The sequence below is a fragment of the Protopterus annectens genome, chromosome 7.part0, assembly GCF_019279795.1.
Source record: "Protopterus annectens isolate FY-2018-M chromosome 7.part0, PAN1.0, whole genome shotgun sequence".
NCBI classification, from domain to species: domain Eukaryota; kingdom Metazoa; phylum Chordata; order Ceratodontiformes; family Protopteridae; genus Protopterus; species Protopterus annectens.
This window is the reverse complement of record NC_056739.1, coordinates 1,544,096,037-1,544,103,531: the sequence shown is the minus strand read 5'-3', so window position 1 is coordinate 1,544,103,531 and position 7,495 is coordinate 1,544,096,037. Positions and strand designations below refer to the sequence as shown.

The window sequence follows — 7,495 nt, the reverse complement described above, 5'->3', positions numbered from 1 at the left end:
ATGTTGGTTCCATATTATGTGGATTGCATACTATATTATTACAAAATATAATTTATTTGCACTCATATGGCAAAGGAATTCAAATCAATTGTTTTGTATATTTAATTGTTTTGTATTGATGGTAACGCTGTTTTCATGGTATTCAAATATATTCAATATTTATTTATTGCATACAAATAAGAATTGATGTGTATACATATGAATATTTAATAATATATATGTCATAGTTGGATTAGTGAGATAGGCATGTGTATATAATAGATACAATAGATATATATTATAATAAATACATCAAATATCATATATTTAATACGGTACATAACACAAAAGGTTTTATACATGTATATATAACAGTTAGCATTTTTAAAAATTTTCTTTATTTATGTATAAGTTAATTAATTGTATATTTCACTAGTAGTTTTAAGTGATAAGTGTATACAATTTTATTAAAGTTTATATACAAGAGTTAGGAATGTACAATGTTATGTATAGATATGTAGTGAATTTTAACAAAGTCATTACCTTTTTAAAAAGTTTTTGGAGGGAAATTAAGGTTGTCAATTAAGCAATTATTCAATATTTGGCAATGTATAAAATGGTTGAGTAGAAACAGTAATAGTATTCTGAAGAAGTTCGTAAGGACGAAACCTAGGTCAATAAAGAAGTTATTACTGCAGAACTCGTGTGGCGTTTACCGTTTTGTTGGTTGGAAATATAAGTACATCTTTTCACAAATTTGCATTTGTTTTCATCTCCTCATTGGCATCGACTACACCTTGCTTCAATTCTAACTAAAGCACTACACCCTCCTTGACTTCTCATAAGTATTAGGCTCCCGATTGGCCCTTCCTGATCAAGTGAAAAATCAGTTCCCTTCCCTAATCTGATCAGTAAAAAACCAGTTCCCTATACTAATCTGGTATGTCCAAGGGTCAGTTTCAAGGTTACTCTCCAGTCCAGCTGGTGACTCTGGGAATTTTGAGGCAATGTTACAATTGCCTTATGTACACAGACAACCCTCTCCTCCTTCCAACAAACTCTAATACATGTGAGAGATGCAGTTACACAGCCAAACTGGAGGCAGAGCTCTCTCAACCCAAGACTGGCACAGTCAGTCAGGAGGAAAAAGTAACCACCCACACCACAAATCCAGTCTCACACAGACCTATTGCATCTGCATACCCAACACATAAACACTCAAAAACATACTCGGAGGCTCTAAATAAAAATCTGCCTAAACAGCAAAGACCTCCTAAGCAGATATCCATGCAACAGCCACCCCTCAACAATACCCACGAATCACATATCTCACAAAATCAGTGTGCCTCACAGTCACAGCCCTTAAGGCCAAACAACACACCAAATACACTTGTTATAGGGGACTCTATTGTCCGGCACACTGACGTCCCGCTCACCAGATTGAACAAGGAGAAGGTCACTGTAAGCTGCCTGTCAGGTGCCAGGATCCACCACATAATGCAAGCACTCAGGTCACTCCAAAGCAAGTACAAGTATGACTCCGTCATTGTCCATGCTGGTGTGAATGACCTGAGACGTACCTCCCTGGACTACATGAAAAGAGACATAGAGGAGCTCTCTGACCATGTAGCCCAGGCTGGTATGTCCCTGACCTTGAGTAGCATCTTGCCCTCACCAAGAATGATGCCACAGTATAAAGACAAAATGATCAGTTTCAACAATTGGCTAAAGTATTGGTGTCATTCAAAGGGGAACCAGTGTCTGTCAGCCTGGGGTGACATGCTCGACAAGCCACGTTGCTTCACTAGGGACGGCTTGCATCTGTCACCCTTAGGCTTTCGTATACTGGCCAAGGCTCTTGCCACCCCCATGGTGTCTTTTTTAGGCAAGGCTCAAAGGACAAACCCACCTCCATAGACAACCCAAGGATAAAAAAACTAAAGGTAATGCTACTCAATGCCAGAAGTCTAAACCTCAAGATGCACGCACTCGAGGCTCTCCTCAGTATGGAGAAAATCGATGTCTGTGCAGTAACAGAAACCTGGTTCAAGGCTCCTGAGAGCACCCCAGGTTATAACTCATACCATGCGTTTCGGCCCCAAAACTCGGACCGAAGCACAAAAGGAGGGGGAGTATCTATATTCATCAAAGATACCTACACCTCCAGGTTAGTGGCACTGCACGAAGCATCGGAAATCATCTATGTGCAACTAACAGCGGGCAAAACTGCCTTTCAGTTTGTAGCCTGCTACAGAACACCCTCCCTATTACAGGAACCCCACTTGGCATTCCTGAGAACACTGGAGAATATGAAGGTCTCTCCAAACACTATGTTATTGGGTGACTTCAACTACCCAAGCATTGACTGGGAAAACTACTCAAGCCCAAACACCCTCGCCCAACGGTTCCTTGAATTTATAAACTCTAATGCAATGGAACAACTGGTAACCACTCCCACAAGAGGGAACAACATATTGGACCTGGTCATCACCAACATGGGGACTCTATGTTCCACACCAGATGTAAACCCCTCATTGGTAAGATCAGACCATAAACAAATTTCCCTGGACATCCATACCCCGTCCCCACCCCCAGCCAAGGAAATCACTGTAAAGAATTTCTCAAAAGCCAACTTTGCACTTCTCAAGACTGAGGTGGAATCCTTCAAAGCCCCTGGGCCAGAGGATAATACAGCCCAATCCGCAGAATCCTTTACAAATGCATTCTATGAGCACCTGCAGGAATGCATGGATCGTGCTATCCCAAATAAAACCAAGACTCACTCCTCCAAAACAGGAGACCGGTCTGGTGGACCCCAGCCATAAATAAGCTATACAACAGAAGGAGGAAGCTACTACATGACAGAGCAAAATCCCAAAAAGGGAAGGCATCTCTGATCAGTATTAGCAAGAAACTTCGATCCCTCATAAAATCATCAAAGGCCAGCTTTGAAAGAAAAATTGCCCTAGACACTAAAGATAATCACAAGGCCTTCTTTAGTTATGTCAGGAACATGGGCGGAAACTCCCAGATATGCTCTGAATTGTTGCATAACGGTACAAAATATACCGAACCTACAGACATAGCCAACATCCTGGCAGACAGATTCAGCTCAAACCCCCCCCCCCCCCCCCCAAGGAGCAAATGCCTATCCCAACTGAATGTAACCTCCCTGACATCACAGGTGAAAGCTGCCCTCTCCAAAGCAAAAAACACAGCATCTATGGGACTGGACGGTGTCCCAGGCTGTGTCTTACACGAGCTCCAAGAATAACTGAACCCTCACATTAAGTCACTGTTCAAACTTAGCCTTACTACAGAATATGTACCCAAAGAATGGCGTACAGCTACAGTGGTCCCACTCCACAAAGGTGGTGCCACAACGGACCCCAGAAACTATCGCCCCATAAGCCTGACTAGTCTGGTCTGTAAAGCTATGGAGCGTATTATCATGGAACTCATAAACAAAGACATTGGGAGCCTCCAGACACTGGACCCTACCCAATTTGACTTTGTTAAGGGCAGATCTTGCGTCTTAAACCTAGTTGATTTCTTTGAAACAGTTACCAAAGCCATAGATGAGGGCTAGGTAGTCCACACAGCCTACCTGGACCTCGCAAAAGCCTTCGACACAATACCCCACTCGGGCATCATAAATAAGCTTACCAGCTTAAATATCAACTCCTATATCACAAGATGGGTTGCAAACTGACTCAGAGATGGAACCGACATGGTCAGAATCGCAGGTGCCATGTCCGAATCCAAACCAGTTACAAGTGGCGTCCCACAGGGCTCAGTTCTGGGACCTCTCTTGTTCGGTATATACTTCTCTGAGGTTCAGGCTAACATGGGGGGATTATGGCTGACAAAGTTCGCAGATGACTGCAAACTGGGGGCCATAATCGAATCTCCAGCTGACACAAGCATCCTCCAAAAGGGTCTCACAGAGACGGATGCTTGGTGCCAGAGCCACGGCCTCAAGCTAAATGCTAAAAAGTGCATAGTCATCCACTTTGGGAAAAACAAGGTGCCCACAAATTACCACATAGGTGGTAATCCATTAAGTACGGAAGAAGTAGTTAGAGATTTGGGGACCAACGTAGATAGTAATCTCTCCTTTGATAATCACGTTGCCAAAGTGGTTAGAAAGACCTTCTATATAGCCCACCTTATCACGAAAGGGTTCGCATCTAGATCAAGAGAGGTCATTGTGCCCCTCTACTCGTCACTCATCAGGCCCATAATTGAATATAATGCCCCTTTTGGGATGTACCTTACCCGACACCTGCAACTGGAGAGACCCCAAAAGTACCTCACCAAGAGGATCATGGGCTACAAACAGATGTCCTATGCAGCTCAACTAAAGAAACTCCAGATCTACTCAGTTGCTTACCGCCTACTCAGAGGCGATCTATGCCTGACGTACAAAGCCATGTCAAACCCAGAATTAATGGACATGCTCCACCTCAAAAAATCCAAGTCCCTTAGAGCTACAAGCTCCAGGGACCTAAACCTCAGCACAAAAATAAATAGGACATGCTGGAGGGACAGATTCATTTCCCAGAGGCTCCCCTCACTCTGGAATAGAATCCCAATTCATGTTAGACATAACCCCTCGCTGACCCTCTTCAAGCGAAATCTGGATGCGTGGATGGGAAATCGCAAATTCACCCCTGGGATCTCTTCTGTGTCCCTGCTAGACAGTGGCACAGTAATCTTAAAAGGGTACCTTCTGTGACCTACTTTACAGAGGCACAGTAAGCTAATCTAATAGGGAGGCGGAAGCCAAATATACTCTGGCTAGGCTTATAAATGCCCTAGGGCAGATAGCCTAGTATCTACCTATGAACCTAGGAGTGATTTTTTAGAATGGTTGTATTCTGATGGTCTTTTTGACGAAAAGTGTCTAATAAACTGAAGTAGTACTGTTATTTTTCTTCTTGTTACCAGCATTTTTCCCTGGTGACTTGGGCTATTGGAGGTCTTATTGTTTTTTGGAGTCTTTTTTTCCTCGAAATTGTGGTTTAGCTTTGATTTTTAAATATTGCTCTTACAAACTTAAAAAGTTGATTGAATAACAGGTTTTGCGTTAGAATTAATTTTCGGAAGGGTATGAAGTCTGAAATTTAAATGCCTGTCATTAATTTCTGAGCTCAATCCTCAATTAATTGTCAATTTGCCAGAAAATCAAAATGTTACGAGGAACAGAATACAAATGTTGTTGTTGGTTAGGGGCCGCCACAGCGGAACTCCGGTCCGCTAATGATTGGCAGTGTGTTTTTATGGTGCGGAGTTGCCAGCTCGACGCCCAAACTTCAACAAAGGAACAGAATGAAAATACGAGTCAAAAATCTGAACATTCTGCGAAAACTTAAGACAGGAGTTGAAAAATCACACTGCTTAGTTTTTCAAATTCAATTTGAAATGCATTTCAACTCTCAGTTATCACTTTCCATATGCGTGTTCCTCCTTCAGGTATGCACAAATGGTCAATGGCACTTGGCTTGATTTTATTTTTTCAGTCTAAAGCTTTCGGGGAATGTTTGTGGCTCAGTTAATACTGCTTTTCTCAACAACACTCTTCCTGTCTCTGAATCAGGAGCAAGCATTTTCCCGTAGATTTCTTTGCATAAGTCCTATGCAACGTGCCTGCAACTTGGAGAACAATGGGATACAGTATCAAATCCCTGAACCTGTAGATTCCTTTCGTTCCTATCCTTTCCCGCCCGAGTTAAAAAAGAGCATACCTTTCCCTAATTTCTACAACTTTGCTGCGCTCCTCCGTTTCACTAACGTACAGTAATACAAATGAACCACATGAGCTGCAAGATAGACATCTTGTCGGCAAAGAGCTGACCTCATGGGGGCGATTAAGTAAAGCCAGCCTACAAAATGACATCAGTCAAGCTATGCTTCCTAACTCCGCCTAAAGACCATCCACTGACGTATAAGAATCTTTCTTTTGTTAAAGTGGTGTACAAAAATCAGAGTAGCTGCTGGCGATCCTCTTTTTTATCATTGTAGTTTCTATCCAGCTTTATTTTTGTGAAGGGCAGGAGAGCATCAGACCAAGTTAGGCATCACACAGAGAGACAGTTTAACTTTAATTTTTCCTTCCAATACATTTCTGGTAAGTAAATGAAAATTAGTCTGCATTTATAAATAAGAACCATTCCCTTTATTGCTAAGCATATTCTCTAATGTTGCCATCACTTTAAATGGTAACGTCTGCGTTATTTTGCTGAGATTATCCAGTGGAGTTGAGATCCCGATCTCGCAAAGCATTTGTGGTCAAACCTGGACTCTGCAGCGCTTCCTGTGGACGAGATCTAAACTGCAGGGAGCAGTTTGTTAAAAAAACTAAAACATGAGTGCTGCAGCGCTTCATGCAGGGAGTGTATAATCTATAGCAATTGCTTGCTATATTTGTAGCAAGTAGCTGGTTACACTTTAAAGGGATTTTTTTTTTTTTTTTTACAAAAGCACGAGTGCTACGTGCAGTCTGAGTATAAACTATAGCTACTATTTGCAGCATTTATGGCAAATGGTTTTCTGCAGTATAAAAAAATTTATTTTTAATAAAATATGTGTTGAAAGAGAGTTGAGGGCAGGGCACAGAAACAGGACGTGAATGGGGCAGGAGGGCAGGCAGGGACGTGTCATGCAGTTAACCACCAGTTTAGTGCACTGATAGAAGGAAAACAGTGTAGCAATCTAGTTATTACAGTGAAGTGGGGTGCTGGCTGAACCAGCTTTTTGCAGAATATCCAAATTTTTGCCTCATAGTTTTGGTCTGTCCCTCGAAAAATAAGTTCATAGGAAGTTAGTAGGCTAATCGCCCTAGAGCCTTTGCAAGCATATCCATGTTGATCCCAAGTATCCCCATGTGTTCTTTTTTTGTGTAGTTAAGAACGAACAAAGGCGGTCTGTGATCAACACTGGCTACCCCTGTCCATGAGGGACAAGGTTGCCACCCCAGGGGTGAATTTGTGGTCTTCTATCCAGTTTTCTAGGTTCCGTTTGAATAGGGTCAGTGAGGAGCTCTGTTTTATGTGAATAGGGAGTCTATTCCAGAGAAGTGGCAGTCTCTGGGAGATATGTCCGTCTCTCCAGCATGATCTGTTAATGTCACAAGCTAGGTTGAGATCTCTAGAACAAGTGACTCTCGAGTTATTTGACTTGTGGATGTGCAGCATTTCCATTAGGGCAGGGTTGGAGATTGCTCTATAGGTCTGGCACAAGTCGCCTCTCAGCAGCCTTTAAGATACAGAGTAAAGTGAAATGGCTTTCAACCTGTCCACGTAGGTCATGGCTTGGGGTCCATGTATTTTCATAGTGAGTAACCTCTGAGGTCTCTCCAGCTGCTACAGATATCTGGTGAGATACATGCAAAAGGGTGCATTATACTCTATTAGTGGTCTGATGAGAGTTGAGTACAGTGGAGGTATAACATCCAATGCCTTTGCTTATGAGATGCACTACATAGAGGGATTTCCTTACCACTGTGGAAACTTGG

At 42.4% G+C, this 7,495-nt stretch overlaps 1 protein-coding gene across 3 annotated transcripts in view; it reads left to right on the top strand.

The window, feature by feature from the left end:
* The first annotated feature begins 5,298 nt into the window (after positions 1-5,298).
* The window catches only part of LOC122805863 (52 kDa repressor of the inhibitor of the protein kinase-like), a 35,094-nt gene continuing 32,897 nt past the window's right edge, over positions 5,299-7,495 (top strand). Inside the window, exon 1 of one of the 3 annotated variants that reach the window (XM_044076114.1) lies at positions 5,299-5,454. The gene's annotated coding sequence lies outside the window, so the exon portion shown is untranslated. Of the gene's footprint in view, positions 5,455-5,934; positions 6,110-7,495 lie in introns of those variants that run through there. The other 2 variants (XM_044076115.1, XM_044076113.1) reach the window with 2 other exon arrangements.